The following is a 10832-nucleotide window of genomic DNA, read 5'->3' on the forward strand; positions in this document are numbered from 1 at the left end:
CCACTCTGGCCTTCCCCCTCCCGTACTCCACTCTGCCTCCTCCCCCCTCCCATACACCACTCTGCCTCCTCCCCTCTCCCATACAACTCTGGCCCCTCCCCCTCCCATACTCCACTCTAGCTCCTCCCCCATACTCCACTCTGGCTCCTGTCAGCAACAGATCTTCACTGGACACCAGGGAGCCGGGTAGAGAGAGGCAAAACCCTCTAAAAAAGAACATTCGGACTTGCATCACAGCTGGCAACAATCTACAAATTACCATATTTGCTCAATTATAACGCAACCCCCCCAAAATCGCCATCCCTGCCTCCGTTCCCTCAGACTTACTTACTGTGGAAATGTTTCACCCCTCCTCATACGGGGGACACCTCTCCTGAGCCAAAACCCTCCCGCACAGATATCTGGGAGAAGTAAATAATTCAGACACACACAAGGTGTTCGTTCTCAGTCACGTCTCAATTTATTCATTGTTGCGAGCAGGTTTAAATACTATTACAGGGGGACTGCTACAAAACCATTCACAAAGAAAAATGATACACTCAGCATATAGTGGGTACAACTACTCCATATCAAACACAGACCAAGGTACAAAGTTCTTATTTACACAAGAGTCAATATCTTCCTAGCATCCAGACAGGTAAACGTATATTGTTATCTCGTTACGTAAGGATGACAAAGAAATCATTAACAAGACTCGTCTACGTTGGCAAAAGCGTCAACAACAACAACATGTATATTTCATATAAAATGGTGTTCACTTCTATTTCATATTTACATTCTGCCTCGTACTCAACCGTCAACAACACAATGCAACACCTCTCTGACAACCCACCTGCTCAAGGAATCGTACAACATTCCTTCTCCCAATACTCCCGACCATCATAATCATCATCAAGCAAGCAATCAATCAATAGCTTCGACACATCATCGGAACCGGATCAACTCATCCCCACCCGACCCGTCCTCTCCTATTCTCTCACTTCCCCCGCCGACTGAATTGTAAACCGACAAGAGCAGAGCCCTTTGCGGCACTTTGTTATTGTATATATGTATTTCTACATTGCTTTCCCGACCGCAACAGCTCCACAGAATCTGCAAGCACGCTATCAATAAATAAAATATTAACAGCGTGAATCTTACTGTGTGTCTGCCTGACCATTGGGGGATGTGTGTCTATCTGGGTATATATAATACAGTTGTCTGACTATCAGTCAGTCAGCATCTACATTACATTACATTTATTTATAAATCGCCAGCCAATTCCACAACGCTGTTACATTCATTAGAAAACCTTATAAACAAACACAATAACAAAAACAGATGCAAAAGAGAAGAGGGCCCTGCTCTTGCGAGCTTACAATCTAGCCGCTGGTTGAGGGGAGTGAGACAATAGGAGAGGACGGCTTGGGTGAGGACGACTTGATCTGCTTCTCATGTGTTGAAGCCGTTCGTTTGTTCCAATGGCTGTAATTAGGATGAAGGTTGGCAGTACTGTAATGTTGTACACCTCCCTGAACAAGTGGCTTTTCAGAGAGCTTTGGAAAGTTGTGTACGAGGCAGAAAGTCTGACTCAACGGGTCAGAGGATTCCACAGGAGAGGAGCGGCACAGGTGACATCCTGAATACAGGAGTGGGAAGAGGTAACTACCTGGATCTCTTACTGTGCATCTTCCTCAACATACCCAAACACACACACACACACACACACAATCAACATGGCTGCCTCTCTACTGCTATATCTCCATTACAGCTGGATAAATAAATATAACAGCAGACCATTCAGCACCATGGACAGTGAGACCTTCCCAGCTACAGCCACCCAGTACACCAATACCGCCCACTGCTACATTACAAGACAATGAGTGCATCTCTGTGACGATACGGATACCTGGAGCAGCCTCTCCCCCAGGATGGATCGTCCACAAAGGAGCGTTGCTGAGACCGGGGTCAAGTCGGTGACTATCTCCCCCAGGATGCTGGTCTCTGTAGGGGAAACTTCTGGAGCGAGGCTAAAGGGTCAGTAGACGGTAGCAGGTTTGACCTGAGCTGGGGTAGGCATCAAGTCCTTTAACCACTGGATAGGGAGGCAGGTATTGATCCCTCTGCCCCCAAGTACAGCCCTTACAGAGGCTGCCAAGTGTTGTTAAGCTCAATGCTGACAGATCCCAAGACTCTGCCGCAGCCCTCCCAAGAAAGAGACGCACGCCTAACTCTTGGGGAAGACTTCTCTGTTTATTGTAGGGCTGCAACAACTAATCGATAAAATCGATAATAATCCATAATGAAATTCGTTGGCAACGAATTTCATTATCGATTAGTTGAATCGATTATTATCGATTATAAAATGAGGGTTTTTTCAGAGCAAACGCTCTGAAAAATCCCCCTCATTATATAATCCGTTTAGTCTGACTCACCGTCTCACAGCAGCAGCTCCTACTTACTCCCCCTCCCTGTAATCACTGTGACAACTGGCCCCGCCCCTTCCTTCTCCAGGCCAGAACCACATGGCTGTGACACTCATCTAACTGTAAGTATATGTATGTATATATATATATATATATATATATATATAATGTGTATGTGTGTGTATATATATATATATATATATTTGGGCTACTGAAAGTTAGGGGAGGTGGGGGTTAATTTAGGGGCAGTTATGGTTAGTGGGGTGTTTAGGGTTCATTTAGGGGCAGTTATGGTTAATTGGGTGTTTAGGGTTAATTTAGGGGCAGTTATGTTAATAGGGTGTTTAGGGTTAATTTAGGAGCAGCTGTGGTTAATGGGGTGTTTGGGGTAAATTTGAGGCAGTTGTGGTTAATGTTGTATTTAGGGGATGCTGTGGTTGATGGGGTCTTTAGGGTTAATTTAGGGGATACTGTGGTTAAGGGGGTGTTAAGGGTTAATTTAGGGGCAGTTATGGTTAATGGGGAGTTTAGGGTTAATTTAGGGGAATCTAAATCCTGGGGGGCAGTGAAGTGACATATCTGGGGGTATAAGGCATATACACTATATAAGGCATATGTGGGGATGGCAGTGTGGCATGTCTGGGGAGGACGGAGTGGTGTATCAGGGTGTATAAGGCATATCTGGGGGTAGAGTGGCATATCTGGGGGTAGATAAGTGGCATGTCTGGGAGGCAGGGTGGCATGTCTGGGTAGGATGGAGTGGGGTATCAGGGGATATAAGGCGTATCAGGCACAGTGGCAGATGTGGGAGGCAGCGTGGAGTGGCAGATGTGGGAGGCAGCATGGCGTGGCATATGTGGGGAGGGCAGGGTGGCATGTCTGGGGAGGATGGAGTGGTGTTTCACGGGGTATAAGGCGTATCAGGCACAGTGGCATGTGGGAGGCAGCGTGGAGTGGCAGATGTGGGAGGCAGCGTGGAGTGGCATATGTGGGAGGCAGCATGGCGTGGCAGATGTGGGAGGCAGCGTGGAGTGGCATATGTGGGAGGCAGCGTGGAGTGGCATATGTGGGAGGCAGTGTGGAGTGGCAGATGTGGGAAGCAGCGTGGAGTGCTGTGGTAGGCAGCGTGGCATATGTGGGGGGGCAGCATGGCATGTCTGGGAGGCAGCGTAGCAAGCCTGGGCTCAAATGTGCATATATTGGGGGGCTGGTTGGGAAATAAAGACAAGAAATTTATTATCAAAGTTTTTTTATTCTGCTGTTTGTATTTAACATCATTTGTTTAGTAAATTATACTAAATAAATGAAAAATTTACATTCATTTTTTTGATCCGATTAATCAAAAAAATAATCGGCCAACTAATTGATTATTAAAATAATCGTTAGTTGCAGCCCTAGTTTATTGCAAGGCAGACAAGGTTATAGAGGAAAACAAGGGGTGAGTCAAACACTACAAACAACCAAGTGCTTTGTAGACATAAGGAAATTAACTCAGGCATTTCATTAATACAATCCAGTAGTTCACACCACAACAAAGGATCAATACCATCATCAGCTCAAGATAATGGCAGTGCAGACAGGAAGAAGCACCAATAAACATAACGGGATTATACAATGAAGGAACATTGGTTTGAAAAGACTAAATACACATTAACCCTTCTATGCCCGCAAGTCTCAGACGTCTACCATCACATGCACCGTGTCACTACAGTCCGTTAACACCACAAAACACATATCATGATATGACATTCATTAAATAATACACTCAATCAGCCAAATACAGCATATCATAAATGCTGACACATTGGCCACCAGATAGATAGACATATATCACCAGATAGACAGACATATATCACTTACATGTCATCACCATCCCATCTTGAGCAGAGCCAAGGTCATATATAATAGAACTAACTCGCAGTTAGTTAGTTAGTTAGATCAACAAACTATTCAAGTTATACTCCAGCCCCCATACACACCATCAAGGCATGTATGTTTGTTAGTTTGTTCTTTTGTTTATCTGATCATACCTACAGATTTCTATCCGAAAATGCACTGATTAATTCCAAAATGTACATCTATTTGGTCACACAACCCATCCTCAGCTATGCCGCTGTATTTTGTGCAATGAAAAGCATCAAAGTATATTGGAATCAACAATCCCCTACCTTAAGGCTATATGGCCAAGTGGCCTGTCCCTTGAAACTACTATTTCAAAGTCATACCTCCATATCTATCTTTTCAGACTTGCTATTGTTGATCTCCTCTCAATTCTCCAAAGGCATCAATGATTACACCTGGTTTGGTTGGTTTCTTCTTTCAACAAAACACACACAAAACAAATGAACATGACATTGCCAATGAAAACACATCAACATACACACATGAACTATAGCAACCCATTTCATTGGATTGGCCCATTCCAAACATCTATACATTAATAAGACACAATAGCTAACAATGCTATGGTTTGTTAGTTAGGAAGGACTGACTTACTTTTACTTCTCACTTACTTACTTATACTAAACTATTGCTTTACTTACTACAGTCATACAACCACTACTACAGCAATAACACTGTCTATATGTAAAACAACAAACAAACAAACACCCTCTAAAAAAGAACATTTGGACTTGCATCACAGCTGGCACCAATCTAGGAATTACCATATTTGCCCAATTATAACACAACCCCCCCCCCCAAAATCTGAATATTAATCTAGAAACAAGAGATAAAGCCAAAATAGAAGACAGGCAAACCTATAGGGAACAAGTTTGACCAGAAACTGTTCATTCAAGGAAACTATGCAAACTCTTTGGTATTTAAGAAAAGCTAGACCGTATTTGCTCCATTATAAGACAAGGAGGGGGTTTTGTCCAGCACAAATGCTCGGAAAAATACCCCTCGTCTGAAAATCAGGGTCATCTTATAATCAAAACTCAAATAAGTCTGATTATGAGACTTAAATCCAGATCCCCTGCATTGATGAAGGGGACCTGGATCCTCCTGTCTTATCCACCCCCCCCCCCCAAATTACCACTGCTTCTGAGTCCCCGGTGCTTAGTCCTGCCAGCGTGTAGAGCTCTACACAATTCACGTAAAAAACCTCCGCTCAATCATGTAGCGGACTAAGCACCGGGGGACTCAGAAACTCCGCTAAGTTTGGAGGAGGGAGGGAGTGTTAAATGGAGGGCATAAGGCGGCATTTCTGGAGGCAGAGTGCTCTATGAAATGCCTTTTAACCCCCCATTAATGCCACTCTGCCTCCAGAAATGCTCCAGAAAAGCAGCGGGGGTTGTCTGCATCCACCACCTTCCCCAACTGTCAGGGATAAGAGTCCCCCCAGTGCCAGGAACTCTCCTCACTAACAGCCTGGGAAGGTCTACGCCAAAGAATGCAAATACCCCCCACTGCTAACCACCCCTCCTTCCAGCTGCAGCAGATGTTGTCAACGCAAATCGCGTAGACATTTACACACTGCCCAGACAACACACAGGGGACTCAGAAGCACCCATAAGTTGGGAGGAGGGCATAAGACAGCGCTGCAGGGATCTGGATCTTAGTCTCATAGTAAGAACTATTTGACAACCCCGATTTCCTGACAAGGGGCATTTTTCAGAGCACTTGCTCTGGGAAAAACATCACCTTAGAATCAAGCAAATACAGTGTTACATCCTTTAGTGAGGATCAGGTTCACAAACGCTCAATTAACTAGACTTTACTCTAAAGTTACACATTTCGGAAGTATGACAAAACAGACTACACCTAACATTGAAGTTAGTTACTTAGATAGTTAGTTAGTTAGAGCTAGAAATCATCATGGTGGTGAGCTTAAACCTCCACTTCTGGGTAAGGTGCTCAAACACCAGCTAAAGCTGAGCATATGTCATTAGACCTTGCCTGGAAGATAAGAACATAGCAGCTATTGGTTAATAAGGAAGGAACTAGGGCATAAATAAGGGGAACGCAGGCATTGGACGCACCTTGAATAATTACAAAGAAGAAGAAAGTGACGTCGTCAAACACGATGCGGTACATTTCATACGGAGCCCCTACGGGGTCTTCCATCTCATCTCCGATGCCACCTCCGGCTCTCACCCCTACATACATGTGGAAAAGATGAGAACACTGCAAGAAAAAGTTGAGAAATGACGCACCCTACTTTCGTTGTCATTTCAGCTCAACTCACCGAACAGTTGTTTGTTGGGTGCATATTTGCGACAAGAGCACGTTTGTGCCCTTACCGTCATCATGTCATCGCACTTCATATCTGGATCGTCCTCATCCTCGCTTTTGTTATAGAATTGACACAAAAAGTTGAAGGCCCCCACCGTCTAAAGATACACAACGACAAACAGCTAGAAGTCCCGCCGTAAATACCGGCTGCAAGAAAAAAGCCATCGGTGTAAGTAAATAAGTAAGTACTGAGCTGCACTTCAGTCAGGTACAAGACGTACAACCGGCCCTGGGCTTCCTTACGCTGTACCTGAAGGCAGCCAGGCCGAGCCAGATCTCTGCTTTCCATCATCACGCTGCGTGCCGATGATAACTATTCCAAGATCTGCAGCAATGCCTGTAGTGTACATCATCTCTTTTTTAACACTTCTTATGGATTTAATGCATTCGTTCCTCTTATTACAACGCTGTCATCTTGACATTGTTTCTGAGGGAAAGGAAAATCATACAGCATTCTTCTCCTTTTGCTAACAGTATAACACAACTTTTGCAGTTTAATCTGTTAACAGAACAAAAAGAAAACACGACAGCAGACGAGAGACAGCCACTTCTTGTGAATAAAATGATTAGTCCGCGACGTGAGTGTTTCAAGCAGCCTTTTGGTTTCAATAATTCATGAGGAAGCTACAACAAACATGGCAGAGGAGGGAAAGGGAGAGAGCAGGCGTAGTATTCCACGAGGAAAAAGGGCAGTTGAATTAGAAAATAATAATTATTACATAGATAGATAGATAGCACTAACAAACAGATTACACAGCACTCGATACAATACATAAATTCTAGGCCTAGAACAAGACTGGAATTGACACATTAAGACAAACCGATACATTAGCTGGAGAGAGCCCTGCACAGGACTGGTTTTTTAAGCCCACTGATTGTGTGTGTGTGTGTGTGCGTGCGTGCGTGCGTGCGTCACTCCCGCAACATGTCTGTGACCAATCCCACCCGCTCCCGCCACTAATGTAGCCAACCCCACCCACCCCCTTACCTCAACGGCAGATTTCCCACACAGTCCCACAAGGCTGCCTTCACGTTGCTCCCTCGCAACATCTCTTTTCCTGATCCGCCCAGGAACCCAGCAGAGTCACGGGAAGTGACATCACATCACGTGACTCCGCTGGGTTCCTGGGCCAAGCAAGAGTAGAGACGCTGTGAGGGAGCAACACGAAGGCAGCCTTTGCGGGACTGTGCAGGGTTACCAAGACCCGCAGATACAGTGCCTGACCGCCTGCTCCTGCCTGCAACACCGCCCGCAACTTGTTTTGCCCAATGCAGTCCCCTAGTGGAGAGTGCACAGCTCGCAAGCTTACAATCTTGACGAAACAAGCATTAGGCACAGAGAAAGGGTCAGAGGTAGTGCGGCTTCTCCAAACAAGTGGGTTTGGAGATGTTTCATAAATGTTGGGAGGGAGGGTGAAAGCTGAAGGTTCCATGGAAGTAGATTCCAGATATATGGGGGCAGATCAATCTTGTAGACGGGAAAAGGAAGAGGTCATAAGTGAGGAGGAGGAGGAGAGCCTTAGCCCATGGGGAGAACATAAGGATCAAGTAGGAGAGTATTTGCTTATGAGGGCACACATGTATGGGGAGGCAGTATTATGGAGGGTCAGTACCAACACTTGAAATGTCATTCTAAAGGTCATTGGGAGCCAGTCAAGGATTTCACAGAAGGGGAAGCAGAAAAGGAGCAACGTGCAAAGAACATAAGCCTAGCAGCGGCATTTAGGACATACTGTAGAAGAGAGAGAGTCGATGCCAACCAGAAGAGTGTTACAGTAATCAAGACGGGAAATGACAATGAGTGAATGAACCAGACTTTTTGTGGATTCTTGGGTGAGGAATGGGCACATGCGAGAGATGTTTTTTAAATACAACCAGCAGGATCTGAGAAGGGACTGATTAGGAGGGACAAAGGAAAGGTTAGAGTCAAGGATGACCAAGGCCAGCCCAACACATAACGCCACCTGAGGCAAAGTTGAAAGCTGCCCCCCCCCACACACCAGGGGTCATTATCTAACCTTCATCTCCCTCCCTCCCTATTATCTAACCCCCCCCCTTGCACTTACCTTTCAGCAGTCCTGGGGCAAGTCTCCCTGCTCTGCCACGGTGCACACTGCTTTACTGCTGAGAACCAGAAATGACGTCATTTTCCAGCACACACCATTACAAGCCTTCAACGAGCTAGAGGGCTCGCAGAGGAGATATGGGCAAAAAACACCCGGCGCACCTCTCTCTCTCCTCCACTTAAACAAACAAAAACAATCATAAATAATGCGTTTGGGGCCTCTTCAAAATTGCCGCCCTGGCCCAATTGACCCACTCTGTTCCATAGTAGGGCAAGCCCTGAGGATGACCCCGAGGCATCGGCCCTGGTTAGTAGGAGAGATAGTCGTGTTGTTCATTTTGATACACAATTCAGGTAGTGGAGTGGACATGGAAAGAGGGAAGATAACGAGTTCACTTTTAGAAAGATTACTTCTCAGGTAGCGTTGTGACATGAAGAAATAGCAGACAAGCGATTGATAATACAGGACATGAGAGATGTAGAGAGATGCAGGTAAGTCTGCATATCGATGATACTAGAGGCCAAATGAGTTGATTGGTTTGCCAAGAGATGAAATATAAAGAAAAAACAGCAGAGGGCCAAGGACTGAACCTTGAGAGTGGAAGGGGTGATAATGTCTTGCCAGAGAAGCTGACAGATATGAGGAGACCCAGTAGAGAGCTGCATCTCAAATGCCTAGAGAAGCAAGTGAGTCAAGAAGAAGGTGGTGATCAACAGTATCAACATTTGACTGGATCGAAATTCAAACTAAATACACTTTGCTAGCATTCCAAGCATTTGGAATCGATCGGCGTGCTTTACAGAAGCCTGTTAATGCTTTGCCTGCAAAGTGGGAGAACATACCTGGACGGCGTCTGGCATCAAACCTCGCATTAGACTTTAGTACGAGTAGCTGTGCGTGCCGTGATAATTACTGCCTGATCTGCGGCTATTATCGGAAATCCTTTGCAAACAGCTTGTAAATGTTACAACTTCCCACTTATGGCACGCACGTTACAGCTATTCACGAGCACGCCTGGCTTAGGCCGTTTGAACCGTGAAACGACTCGTGCTTCATGCAGCCGTCTGAGTAATACGAGTGTGTTTGTTTGCTAGGGGCACCGGCTCGCTCTGACCTCCTGCCGTATTTTCTAGGGCCGTAGTCACGACAGAATTACAATTAGATAAAAGGAGATCAATCGCCCCACCGTGGCTGCCCCAAACATCTTGTTTTAGACTCACTTCTTTTCCATTATGCGTAACAGAAGACAAAATGGTTCTCAGGGTCTTGAATCCCGTCGCAATGTCCAGGAGATGAGCAGCAAGGAAGAAATTGTTGTAGTGCCCGAGGATACACATAGTCGTGGACCAGGCGAGATCAAGGAAAGACTGAAAGAAATGTTTGGTGTCAAACAAACCCATTGCTTTTGCAGTTGGCAACTCAACTCGTGTAACCCCCCACCCCAAGTTTCAATACATACCTTGTCTGTGAAGACAACTCCAAGCTTCCAGATGTGATACTTCATATCGATGGAGCTCAACCTGAACGAGACAGTCTGGTGTTATTCAGAGAGACGAGAGCAACACTGCATACTTGCTTACACACAATACAGGCGTCAAGGCGATGTGATCTTTGTATGCTCTGTACATTATCTAACCGCTAGAGACTCGGCCTCCCCATGGATATATGAAGCCTGCCTGCTCCTGACTCACATAGATTCATATGCACCTACTCTAACACTTTACAAAAGACAAATATCCTCGTAAGCAGAAACCTCGCATGTTACATAACACCGCAATTTATTCTTCAGCTGCTCATTAGTTTAATTCGCAGAGCGTGCGCTGACAAAGACACCGTATAGGTGTTGTTGTTGTTGTTAGATATATGAAGCACTGCCAGCCTACTGGGAAGTTGCCCACTATCCAGGTCGGGCAGTCAGGCCCTAGAAACACGAGCGGTTGAATACCACGCACTGCAATAATGTATCACAACGGGTCAGTTATGTCATAAATGTTACATATAACAATGATACATAACGAGGATAACTCTTTACTAGGTGAATGCCTGTTTCTAAGAGTTTAACTGACCTTGAATCCCCACTTAGATGGATTCTTAATTGGGCGGCAGCATTACTGATAAACTTTCA

At 45.3% G+C, this 10832-nt stretch overlaps 1 pseudogene; it reads right to left on the bottom strand.

Annotated features, from left to right (window-relative positions):
* Window positions 1-4613: 4613 nt before the first annotated feature.
* On the bottom strand, window positions 4614-10467 carry LOC128504415 (ryanodine receptor 3-like; annotated as a pseudogene).
* Window positions 10468-10832: the final 365 nt, after the last annotated feature.

The sequence above is a fragment of the Spea bombifrons genome, chromosome 9, assembly GCF_027358695.1.
Source record: "Spea bombifrons isolate aSpeBom1 chromosome 9, aSpeBom1.2.pri, whole genome shotgun sequence".
NCBI classification, from domain to species: domain Eukaryota; kingdom Metazoa; phylum Chordata; class Amphibia; order Anura; family Pelobatidae; genus Spea; species Spea bombifrons.